The 13,317-nt window shown below is 38.0% G+C and overlaps 1 protein-coding gene across 1 annotated transcript in view; it reads left to right on the top strand.

Annotated features, from left to right (window-relative positions):
• Positions 1 to 623: 623 nt before the first annotated feature.
• The window catches only part of SYT1 (synaptotagmin 1), a 534,924-nt gene continuing 522,230 nt past the window's right edge, over positions 624 to 13,317 (top strand). Inside the window, exon 1 of the mRNA XM_024736769.1 lies at positions 624 to 924. The gene's annotated coding sequence lies outside the window, so the exon portion shown is untranslated. The remainder of the gene's footprint in view (positions 925 to 13,317) is intronic.

Here is a 13,317-nt window from a genome sequence, read left to right as displayed (position 1 = left end):
GAGGGCCACCTTCCTGTGTCCTCAGTTTGAGGACACTCTTGCGGAATCCTTTCTTTTCCCCGCCCTGCTTTGCTTTCACAACTCCAGCGGGTCGAATGGCCAAAGACAAACTTCTGCCTCTCCTTCCCGGCTCCCACATTTTCAAAACCCCACAGCCTGCAAACCCACACACATCGGAACTCCAAGGGTGCTGTTGCAGTCCGGGCATGCTCAGTATCAAGGCAGATTTTGATTGAAAGTAAAAAAAAAAAGAAAGAAAGAAAATAGCTTTGTATTATGCAGTCTCCCTCTCATGTGCTTACAGCTTGCTGAACAGGTTGCGGGGCATTCCTGCGACTACCCAGAGGGTTTTCCCCCCTCCTCAGGGCTCTGTCCGCTGTGGGGATGGAGAGACACTAACAGAACTGGGATGGGCGCTGTTGGCTGAGCGGATCCACCTATTATTAGTGCGCCAGGATTGGCTCCTCGGCGCAGCGTACCCCAGGTGGAACCAATCAGGCGGCCGGGGCTGGGAGCTGATGGGCGGCCGCCTCCTCACTGGAGGGATTCCTCGAGAAGCTGCAGTGTGGGGATGCTCTAGACCGAGTACTGCCCCCAGTGTCTTTCCACCTCTTCTTCCTGCAGCGGCGGCAGCAGCGCTTGGCAGCGGCAACTTGAGACTGCGCCCAGGGCAAGCCCCCCCAGGGTGGTGCTCAACTGAGAGGGGGGGCTCAGTGCCCGAAGGTGTGTGTGTAGGGTGGGGGCGGCCAGCTGGGACCAGCTGGTGGCCCTGGAAAACCTCCCACACACCCACACCCACACCCCCCTTTTGTGTTGCAGGCTGCCCCTCCAAGAGCAGAGGCAGCAAGAGGACGTGTGTGCACCGGTCCGCACGGAGAAGCAGTAGGGACGGAGCCCGGCACCACCTCCTGGTTCTCCCTCCAGGTAACACAGCCGGGACTGGCGGCACAGCAGCCTCAGCTGTGCCTATTTGCTTGAATCCGTTCGTAAGATTTTGTTCTCGGTACACTTAGGTTTTGGCGGTGGGAGACTGAGACCTGGGTAGGGAGCCCCGGGTGGCCTATTGTGAGCGATGTAATGAGACCACATGTGCCTCTCCTGGAGAAGCACTTTGCACAGCGCCCGTGATTTAGAGCCTGGAGTTGATGATATTGGTCATCCCCCATCTTCTTCTTTCCCTCTTTCATTTCCTCTCCTTCGTCCCCCACCCCCAATCTCTATCCTTCACCTCCCCCCCAACCCCTTTCAAATCTCTCATCTTCTCCCTCCTCCCATCCAAAGCATGCACAGTGTTTCTTTCTCTTCCTGGAAAAGATTGCCTTTTCTCAGAGGAAAGGGGGGTAGTGATGAAAGGAGAAAGCTTTCTTTCTGCCCAGGGGGAAAAGAACAAGATAGAATACAAGATAGAAAATTAGAGTACCAAAAGCAATTAAACTGAATAAAGGAAGTAGACAAGCCATGCAGCCCCAGCTGCCAGAGAGGGGAAGTGTCAAGTTTGACTTGATCTTCTGCTTGCAAGGGGCTGTGTCTCTCACTAGATTCCTTCAAATGGAACAAAAATAAACCACCGATCCAACCCACTTTCAATTGCTTAATTGTTGTTGCTTTTAAGTGCCTACCATCTGACTTTTCCTGGTTCCATTTGTCCTGCGGGGCTGACTATTTGGTCTTATCCATCACTGGTAATGTCTGAACTTGGAGAGGTTTCTCGAGTGGAGAAAAAATTTTTAAAACAGATTATTACTTTCCTGAGGTTCTTTGGCATGGCCTTTATGTTGAGGGGCAAAAAAAAAAAAAAAAAAGTTTCAGAACATTTGTTAGTGACACCAGTATTATTAGGAGGCTTGGATTTCTACTTTGAGAAAGCTAATCTAGTTAGCTTTGTGTACATGGTGATTTTGACTTTCTTGAATATTAACCTTCTGAAATAATGCAAACATTTAACTTTTGTGTTAAAGCTGCATTTGCATATGAATTGTGATTTCATTCTACCTTTCTGCTGTTTGCATTTTGCTGCCCAGATATCGAATTCATGCCTTGCCTTATTTTCTTTTAATAAGTATATTTAATAGATGTACACATGATGCTTATACAATTTCAGTACTCGATTTAGAAGGTACGTGGAAGCTCAGTTGGCCAAGAATCCTCTTGTACTGGAACAAAGTTTAGGAAGTAATGGTAGGAAGATAGCGTCAAATTAAAAAATCTTGAAGGGGAAAATGCTTTTACTTTCATGTCTTATTATAATACAGAGAAAGGTATCAAAACAACTATGTGCCCTGGCTGCCTGCATGATAGGTCAAGTGCAAGGGTCTTGCTGGACAGAGCCTTGACAGCAGCCTCAGAAATTTCTAATTCCATCATCAATGGTATAAGCTTTCCTTTCCTATTATTCAGCTAAGTGATGACCGTCAGATGGGAGGAGATAGAGAGAAGTGCTTAGCTGAATGTAATGGGAAAGCATCCCAAGTGGATGCTACACGAGTGCAGAGAAATCAGCAGATGTTAGTGTCCAGATAAATCTTTTCCTTTGATTTATCAGGGGAAATGCCAAGTCTTACATTTTTTTTTTTTTTCTACGTGTCCACTTCGGATAAGAAAAGGGAGCCTTCTTAACTCTGCCTGATCTTCCACACTAATCTATGTACCCCAGAAAGTATTTTTTTCACCACATATCTTCAGTGGACAAGTTTATACACTGACCTAAAGAAGAGCTGCTTTCATTTACCATCAACATAATATATGTTATTTTCTAAACCATTTTCCATTTGAGACACTTATCTTTCCTATCTAAGTAGAATTGCCTCGAGTCACAAAAACAAGATCTTCTTTCTAGGCCTTTGACATTTAGTGCCTTTTCTTTTTTCTTTTTAATGTAGTATTTCTGTTGAAAGCTAAAACTTATTTTTAGTGGTGCCACCTTTTGGTTATAAGGACAAAAGGACAATCGTTTAATTGCCTTATGTGTGTACAACTGAATTAACAAGTTTAGACATGAAAAGATATAGAAAAAGGAAGCCAACTGCTTTTCACTGCGAGCAAAATACTTTACTTGCTTATTTCTCCACTGTCTTAGGAAGGGTAAAAGTTTGGTCTTGGTTTGTGACATTTATGTTCAGGACTCTTAACAAATGCTAATTATAACAATGACATGTAAAAGACATGCATATGAGTATTGAGTTTCTCACATACAAAAAAATTAAGCCTTTATATACCGGAAGTCAGAACTAATTCCAATATATATTGAGTGGATTAAAGTGAGACTTTAAATGATATATTATGGGAAATTATTACCCTGTCTTTCCACAAAATGTTCTAGTGTAACAGTTTCATACAACCTTCATCTTTTCTCCTTTTAAAAGAATATCTTAGTAAATCTTATTAATGTTTCAGAACAAATATGGTAATTAGACTTTAATGTATTTTTATCAGAACTAAAGGTTGCTACCCTACAGAGGAAATCCTAAAATGCTAATTTCATAAAATACCACATGATAGAGAGTTGTTACAGAGTAGTTTTGAACTTTATTTCATAATGGAGAATATTAGTTATTCTGTCTGGTCAAATTGTCGGAGAGTCCTAATTCAGAAATATGAAAATGGTTAGCATGGTATGTACAAGATTTGCACATTAGACTTGGTGCTAACTGAAAATAAAACTAGAATATAGTAGCTTCTCTTAACTGTACTTACAAAATGAACTGGATGATTAATAAATAAAATACAGAATGTGTTAGATCTAAAAGCTAATTCAAACTTCCTGTTTGCCTAATGACACCATGGACATAATATCAATTCATTCTTTTGAGTTCAGTATACTAAATCAATTTATAGCGAATTCCCAAAACAGATTTTTACAGTCATCTAATCTTAAAAAACTCACACTTAACACAGACAATTATGTGAGCCTGAAATACTTATACCTCTTAGGATTTCCAGTTTGTGTAATAGCTAGGAAGAGATACCATTAACTCCAAATTGGAACATCATAATTCTTTTCCTAATGGTAGTGATTAAATGATTTGGGGAAGGGAAAGTAAAAGTAAACAGTTTGATTACATAATGGAGCAAATTTGGTCTACTATTACAGAAAACCAAGACCAAAGTTAGACTTTCTGGCATTAGAATAACATAGGTGTGGGTTTTACAAGTGTTTTGCTAAAAACGAATGCTTTCTAAAATGAAATACCTGGAACACTTGTAATTTAAAATAATTTTTTTTTTTTTTTTGTGGAACGCGGGCCTCTCATTGCTGTGGCCTCTCCCGTTGCGGAGCACAGGCTCCGGACGCGCAGGCTCAGCGGCCATGGCTCACGGGCCCAGCCGCTCCGCGGCATGTGGGATCTTCCCGGACCGGGGCACGAACCCGTGTCCCCTGCATCGGCAGGCGGACTCTCAACCACTTCACCACCAGGGAAGCCCCTAAAATAATTTTTAATGATTTTCTTGTCATAAATACATCCGTATCAAAAGTTTAATATATGATATTCTTTCTAACTGAATTTGTTTGCCATCGAAATTGATCAAAGCTATTTAAATAGGGATAAAGTATATGGCTGTGTAAAACATAATTTCAACCAGCATTTAAGGATATATATATATATATATACGTGTGTGTGTATATATATATGTGTACGTGTGTACACATATACATATTTAATTATGTAACATTTTCTAAAAGGATTTGAGACTAATGGACAGTAGCATGTAATCTGCTGAAACTAGGGAGTACTCCTGTAAAAAGTACCATTTAAAGAAAGATGACAATGTCTTGGGGATGCTTTTAATATTTCTTTGGTTGAAAAGACCAGGAGTACTCAGAGGCAATATTAATGGAGGTCTAGATCTTTTCCTTTATACAGCCCTTCTGTGGCTTAGGGAAGAAGTGATTTTTATATGAATCATGTATTAAAAAAAAAAAAAAACACCTCTCAGTGCAAGATGCACTTTTATATACAGGTAACAAACTGAAGTCACATTTTCACATGATTTGGACATAACAGGGCATTAAAGTTTTTATCTTTCTAAGATTTCTTCAGTGTTTATTTCAGTATTTGCACAAAGGTAAACTTGTTCTTAATCTTTTACATAATCGACATGATTATCATTGCTTTTTCAGGTAAGGGGGTTTAGCTTGGTATCTTAAATAATTCCTTTAGGAGTGATCAATATTTTTCCTAATAGTTTTATAAATTTGATTCAAATCTCTCCATTCAGTGTGGCCACTTTTTTAAAGCAAGATTTTAATCTTTCCAATCTGAAGAAAACAGTGTTTTTCCTTTAGCTTCTCTGTCATTTTAGGAGAGTTCTTGAAGAGCCACTTTTATATTGACTATAAGGTGAACTGTGATAGCAGGGCATATGAACATCGTTCTACTCATATGTGTTAGTATAAAAGAAATGTATTTTAAATAATATTGCAAGTATATCTATTGGAAATAAGAGAGCACCCAGTCCTTTCTTGCTATATATGAATAAAACTTCAACCTTTGCTATATTGTTTAAAAAAGAGAAGCTCTTATTTTAAAGTGTACAACGCGAAGTTATTGCTATGTTATAGAAGGAGTAAGCACTGGGGGTGTTATTTCCGCAGTTTAAAAAATAATTATAGAGATCCTATTGCAAAGAAGCCTCCTTTTAAAATATCCACTTTCTAAATCTAAAAACAATATTTAAAAGACTTCTAAAACAAACTGAAACCTAGGTTAGCATAACAATAGCACATTTATGACTGTGTTAGAAGGAAGTATTCTGCTGTCTTTGAAAAATGCAAAGCAGATTAAAAAATGTTTCTGTAATTTCTGTAATTGTATTTAGTTAAACCACAACTTCTAGTTGTTTAGAACTAATTCTGATTCTCTTTGGGTTTGTTTTGTCTCTACAAATACACTCAGTGCTTGGAAGGGATGTGACACACTGGTTTCCTTAACTTACCAGTAATGTAAATGAGAGGAGGTCAGAGTTCATCATTTTTGGTTACTGCTATTGTGGAGATAAAAAGGAAAGATACCGATCGTTCCTATACTGGTCTCACATGTAGTATGTTGAACATATTAGTTATACACATAGGGAGTCATTTTGTTGAAGAGGAGCTCTGGAAAATTGGAAAGCTTATGAAGATAATAAACGCCTTCTATATTTTAGCTGTCTGTACAGAACAGGAGCTGGAAACTTTCCATGTAGATTGAGAATGGCCTTTCTCAGCTAGTATGAGAATCTGGTGAAATAATGTGGTTTCTGAAATAATTTGGTTAAAATACCATTTCCTAGCAGCCCTGTCAGACAACATTTCATTGGAAATACTGGATTACAACCCCCCTACCGCAGCCCCCAAAACTATGCCTAAGACAGTTAGCTAAGTGCCTCAGTCAAGAAGGAATTTTGGTCGAAATAGCCATTTAATCAAATCCAGCTATGGATGGTACTGAAACTTGGTCTTGCTTACCCCGTTAAACCTGTTGTTTCTCTATTTGCTCAATGTAGTTTTGCTTATAATTAAAAAGAGTTAAGTGTTGTTTCCTGCAATAGATGAATGTTTTCCTTTTCTTTCTAAATCATTCACCTAATCAAGGATAAAATGCACACAGGCACTTAAACACAAATAGAATCGGAGAGTTACTTAAATATGAGAACTTCTGATACTGCAGTTGTTTAAATGAGACATACTATCTCTTGTCCTCCTTCTACACCCTCCCAGACTACAGCCAACTTTTCTGTCGCAAGCAAATGAAGGGGAGAGCAGGCAAACCCACCTCACACCTCTGGGCACAGTTCCTTGGGTGTGGCCTCCAGGGGACAGCCTCCTGTTTTTACCTGAGGCCCGTCTCCCTTCCGGGCCGGTCTCCTTGCATATCAGCCCAGGCCCTACTCTAGCTGAAAGCAGATTAACTGAATTTAGGAATTGCTACTTTGAGATTTATTGGCATATTTTCGTCAACGTGAGGGCAGAAGCACACGGAAATACTCAGACAGAACATACTCAGCTGTAACAAACTTGGTGTTAACACTTTTCAAATGTGATGCTGAATCTTATATAAGATTTAGATAATTGATAACATAGTTTTCTTTCATGGAATTTCTTTTGATTACTCACAAGTGATCCAAGCAAAAGGTGAGATTGTTAAACCGTGAAGCCCCGTATAACTTTTTAACTTATTAGCACCAGCGGATAAAGCTGAGATAATTATTTAAAATAATTTCAAATCCTTCAATTGGCTTTAATACTTCCAAAATCCACCTGTGTCTTGTTATGAGACCCTTAAACATTTACATACCTCATCCTGCTCATCACAGATAATTGAGAACTGGTTTGTACATCTACAGACTGGATATTATTGTGAAACGTCACATAGGGGTTCTTTTAGGATGGATTATTGCTAATCTTTTTTCAGGCATAATTTTATGTGAATGTAACTAAGTGTAAACAACAATATAGCATCACAGCAGCAGACTACACTCACTACAATGTCAATTTGGAATTGTTTGCTCTTTCCTTGAGAAGGAGAAAGAGTCGATTAAGTATATTTTTTCCTGATGATGTTCTGCCCCCCAGCATTCTGTGTATTATAAACAGCGAAATAGGTCCTTGTTCTCCACCTATGAAATATGGAAGCTGCTTATTTTTGTGGGGAAAGTCATTAACAAATGTTTTTTTGGACAAATGACTTAATGGCTTTTGAAACAAGGACAAATGATATAACACAGGTTACTGAGGCCTAGCTAAGCTCCTCTAGCAAGCAGGCTCTGCGTTAGCAAGATTATTAAGAAAAGTTGACACAGCTTCTCAGGAGAAGGGCAAGGTAGCAAAGCTCTGAATCTCTGTCTGACTTGGAGTGTCTGCAGATCCTTGTTTACAAGGCTGGCTTTCTGCCTAATCCCTAGCATTTTTATCAGATTTTAGGAATGAATAAAGTGAACCATTGGGCCTGAGACCATATTTCTAGAGCACTAGCATCTTTTTATAAATAGAATAACATCACTATCCTATTTTAGCCGGTGTCCAGAATCCAAGGCCACTAAAAGTTTTATATATAAATATAAACCAGACCATTATATGCCTAAAAATGCTTGAATTTTATCTGTCTGTGTACAGGAAATTCTTGTTTTGAAAGCTTAGTTAACAGCATGACTGTACAAGTAATTTACCTATTTTTCGTGTTTTTATTAAATTATAATATTAAATTTAAAATGCCAAACAATCACCTTGAGAAACAGTTGAGTTTAATAATTCAAGAAAGTGACATTTCAACAAAAAGCCAACATATTCCTAAATTCTCCAACACCACCCTGCTTTTAAATTGTGGGAGGAAAAAAGTACTTCATATGCAAGTTTCCAGTTTTGTCTTGTTTTTTTTTCCTGTGGAATCATAGATACTTTCGGAACCATTCCTAGATACCACAAAATGAATATTAATGATAGGACAGAGCCGACTCCTTCAGGACAGAGTGGAGTAGACAAGTTGTTAGCCTTGGAGAATCTGTTTCATCATTTAGATATTGAACACATAGCAACAGTTTGATTTCTTTGACTTCTGGACTTTTAGACCCATATGTGTTGGAGCGTGTTACTACTCACTGCCAGGGTAGAAGGGATTTGTTCAGCTCTCCAGCTAAGAGCGTGATACAGCAATTCTCTTGCATTCTCTTCCTTCCCCACCATTTTGTTCCTTTCTCATCTCTTTTTTTCCTGCCCTCTTCTGCCTTCCTTCCTTTTTTTCTTTCTTATTCATCTCCTAACGAATCATCTTCCCCTAGAATCACTGGGAGCTTGGTACTCTAGGCCCCATTACTAATCTCCACATGCTGAATTTATTTTTTGTCAGTAACCAAGAAATTTCACTCTTAGTCTGTATACATTTCAGGTTAGTTTCACAAAAGGTTTGTATAGATAAATAAGGGAGCATCCTCTTAATTTGTTTAAGTAGTTGGCACACTTAAATGGAATGTGCCATGATTTGAATGTTTTTAAGACCTTACATGTAAAGACTAGCCCACTGATAATTTTTAGAACAAAATGGATTGAAGAGAGTTAAAACAATAATGTTTAAAATTCCAAACGGCATGTACTTTTAGGCACCTTTTTTTCTGTTTTGTTCTTCCAGTGGTAACTTTTACATCATTGTTTTCACAACAGTTGTATCTCACTGTATTTAAAAAATATTATGTTGCCTTATTTGATTTTGATAATAGAGAGATTCTCCATTTTACAGGTGCAATAAAGGAGACTCAGAAGTTAAGTTACCTGGCTGTAATTACACACTTAGGAAGGCTTTTATAATTTTCACCTGCTGAATCATACTGCCTCAGCAGTTAATCAAGAAAAAAGTCAAGTATATTTTTAAACTTCCTCGCTATATAAGAACTAGTTTGCTATTTCTTATCAAAAATAAAAACAAAAATATAGCATCTTCACTGAATATTGGATATACAGTTGTTATTCTTCCCATTGAAAAGAGAAGGACAGTTTAATATACTGTCATTACTTCTGTGACTCTAACTTTGGAATAAATTGTATTTTAAAATTATTCAAGGAACAGTTCTGTAATCCATAAGACAATTCACCAATCCTGAGTCACTAGGCTTAGTTGGCCTTTAGTCATTGCTGTATCACTGTGGTGTTAGATGTTAACCTCATTTGTTTCCTTATTTGGAAACTACGGAGTCATAAGCCACCTCCTAGAGTACACAGAGATGTGATGAGAAAATGAACGTTGTAGCTTTACTAGAAGCTTTCCAACCTCATCTCTCATTATTTTTCTCATTGGTACTTACACATAAAACTTCTCACTGTTTCCAGAACCTGACATTAATGGAAGTTGTTGAATCTACTGGTGCTTTTTCTCTCCTATTTCAAGATAGAAAGGGCTAAGCAGGGAACATACTCAAGCCCCAATTATTATCCAGCCCTAATGTGAAATCCATCAATTGGCAATTCTTTATGTTAAGAATCAAACACGTTTGGAGATGATTGCCACTAGGTATACACACTGCAATGTGGATTATCGTAATTGACTTTCTAGCTGATCTGATAGAAGGAAACAGAAGTTTTAATTGGGAAAGGCTTATAGAAAGAATGCAAGATTAATTGGAACAGAAGACAGGTATTTATGGGGATTTTTGGACAAACACAAGTTAATCATATTCTCGTGTTCTTACTACGATTCCATTTAATATTCCCAAGAATTTTTTGAGACTGGTACTAATTTATCTATAAATTTTAGATGAGAAAAATGTGCAAAAGTAACTTGCCAAGGTCATACAACTGTTATGTAGAGGGAATTGGATTCAAACCCAAGCAGTCTATTTCTAGAGCCAACACTCAACCATAAGAAATCATGATCATTAAACTCCTCAGTGGTAGAAGATGCGGAACAGTTGGAAGCAAACAGATAGAAGTGATCAAAAGAAATTGAACAGTCATAAGCAAACTGTACTTCATAGTTTGAGTCAATATGACCATCATGGCAATGTGCTAAAAGATTGAAACTTGAGTCTCATAGGTCTGGGTGTAAAGACCTACTCTGGCATGGTGAGCTTCAGTAATATATTTCACTACTAAAAGCTTCATTTCACCAGGAATGGAAATGTTTGCAAATTGTCTGGTACTCTGTTAATAAATGGCAGATCTGACCACTCTTGCCCCCTTTTTTTATTAGTCAGGAACTCTTTCACTTTCAAAAATGCCACTTAACTCAAGATGGTTTAGAGAGAAAAGGGATTTTAGAGCTCATGTTACCATAAAATCCAGGAATATTCTGGATTTCATCATAGCTGGAAATAGGAAATCAAGCTATATGATCAAGACCAGGCCTATCGCCCCCCCCCCTCCCACCCATCCCTACCTCCTTAATTTTACTTTTCCCTGCCATTGCTTTATTTAGAATCAGGCTCTTTCTTTACAGTGGTAAGAATATTCCCAGGGAACAGGCTTACATAAGAAATCTCCATGTAAAGAGAGCATCTTTTTTTCCAAAAATTTCTAAGATAATCTTGACTGGAACAACTTGAGTCACTTGCCCCAAACTCATCACTATGGTGAAGGCTGTGAAATATCATATTTTTCTAAGCTGAGCCTTGTGTCATCCCTGGATTTGAGAGTTGTACAAAGCATCACTCAACTACATAGAAAGAGAGTTCTGCTGTTAAAAGAAGGGAAATGATTAGATTTAGAGCAGGCAAAACAACAAATGCCTAGCTCATAAGGTATGGGCACTGGCCGGTCGAGAGGATGCCTGCTGGCATTAATGCTGGAGCAGGCTCCTGGAGGGCCCTTATTTTTCCTGGCACTAACCCCTTAGTTGATGGGGTAAGATCCAGGGAATTCTAGGGGAAGGTCCATAGTAGTTGAGGATGTGGAAAGGAGTGGCCCTCAGAAGGCTTGAAGCAATGCCATTTACAAACAGGTGTGGATGTAGTCAATAATTAAACAACTGGTATGACTATAGCAGTGTGAAAAGGCTGCCTATCAGGGGCTGAGGGCTGAGTTGAGTGTCATTTAACTCTAGTTGGGTCCTTGCCTTATTGCTTTGGCCTCCTCTTTTTTAATGCAGTGGGAAAATACTTATAGGATTTGAGGATTCTTAGATTCAGAGCTCAGTAGGTCTGAGAACTGCCAACTAAAGATATGTACAAGGCCACCTGTGTATATGTCAATACCTCACATTTTTGTTGGTTTTGAGTAAGGCTGGTTATTTTCAGGAGTTTATAGAGTTTTATTTTATGATTACCCTAACTACCTATGTATTACTACAGATACAATAAAATAAATTTGCACAAAAACACTATACATTTTTCCTTGCTATACCCCAAACTGAAAGGGAATTATTTAGGAATAATGCACTTCCTCCGTAAGCACCAGGGCATGCCTGTTATATGCCAGGTGCTATTTTAGTGCTGGGAATATAGAAGCAAATGTAGTAGATAAGTTCCTTGCTTTTAGGGAGCTGGCATTCTAGGGAAGGAGACAAAATAGTTAAAAACAACAACAAAAGGTAACTAAGGTAGTTTTCAAATAGTGAGAAATGCTACTACATAATAGAATAACCTAATAAAACAGTAAAATCAAGGACTCTGGTAAACCAAAGCTATGTAAGTTGAGGCATGAAAGGAGAAGGATCCGGCTATGTAAACACCAGGGGAAGAGCTCAGTAGACAGCAGAAATCCTAAGTGCAGAAGCTTGGCAGTGGGGGTGAGTTTGTTCTACTTACAGAAGAGAAAAAAGCAAATGTAGCTGAAGTTGTAAAGATGCTGGCTTCATGAGTGTAACCCTGCTTTAATATTTTAACTAAAAGCAAACTACAAACATTATTAAGGAAATTTTCCAAACAAGTTGATCACGTCACCTCAACGTTATTTAAATATATGTAGTATCTTATTTCTGTGCAATACATTTCCAGTCTATGTAATCATGCTTACACATTTTATGATTACAGTCATGGAATACATACTATTTCCACCCTGACTTTCAAAAGGCACTCTCAGGTGACTTACAGGCATATATTTTTATCTTCCAATTTCTCTAGAAAGGTAACTTCTTTGCTTTTATGACATAGATTCCTTAGACACTTTCCGTATATCTTTTGTTAAATCTTAATAACCTTTCTCCTTTTGCCCTCCTTTCTAAGGGAATTGAACACACAGCCTACCGTCAATTTTATTGTTTCTCAAAATTTAAGTGAACACCTTGGTTTTTTATCACAATAATGTTTTTTTCCTCAATTTAATTTCCTTTTGAGTATATGTTTGATTATATCCAACAAACTTCAAATTTAGATTTTGAAACAAAAGTAGATAAACACTGAAAGCATAATGAAACAACTCATTTTGTGTCGATTATCATTTAGACAACATGGGTCTCAGAGCATTAACCGGAAATTATTTTTCCCCTATCTGGTTTCATATCCTGGTTTCAAGAACTCAGTAACCCAAGTCTACCTAGGTCACTCTGTGACAGTAAACTAGGTGCTTACACAGGCATATTAACATTGCGAGTGGTGCTGCAGTACCACTCCCTATGCTGTAGCAGTAATGAAGTAATAATTACAGTGTCAATCTTAAATGGCCCTCTTTTTTCCCCTCAGACTCCCATAGACATTATATTGCTGATAATAACATATTTTGTAAAGGGAGTGTTCTTTGCTGAATTCACACAAAATCATCTGTATGTGAATATAGCAAGAGTGTTATAATGGACCATTCTCATCAGTAAGTGATAAACTCTGTTTTCCTTATCTGTGGAAATCAGGCTCTTTTGTATCCTAAATATCTTATGTGTTTCTACATCTGTGTGTGTATATATATATATATATACACACACA

This window comes from Neophocaena asiaeorientalis, unplaced genomic scaffold (assembly GCF_003031525.2).
Source record: "Neophocaena asiaeorientalis asiaeorientalis breed wild unplaced genomic scaffold, Neophocaena_asiaeorientalis_V1.1 scaffold134, whole genome shotgun sequence".
In the NCBI taxonomy this organism is placed as follows: Eukaryota; Metazoa; Chordata; class Mammalia; order Artiodactyla; family Phocoenidae; genus Neophocaena; species Neophocaena asiaeorientalis.
Note: the sequence above shows the minus strand (reverse complement) of the source record. Positions and strands in the feature narration are given on the sequence as shown.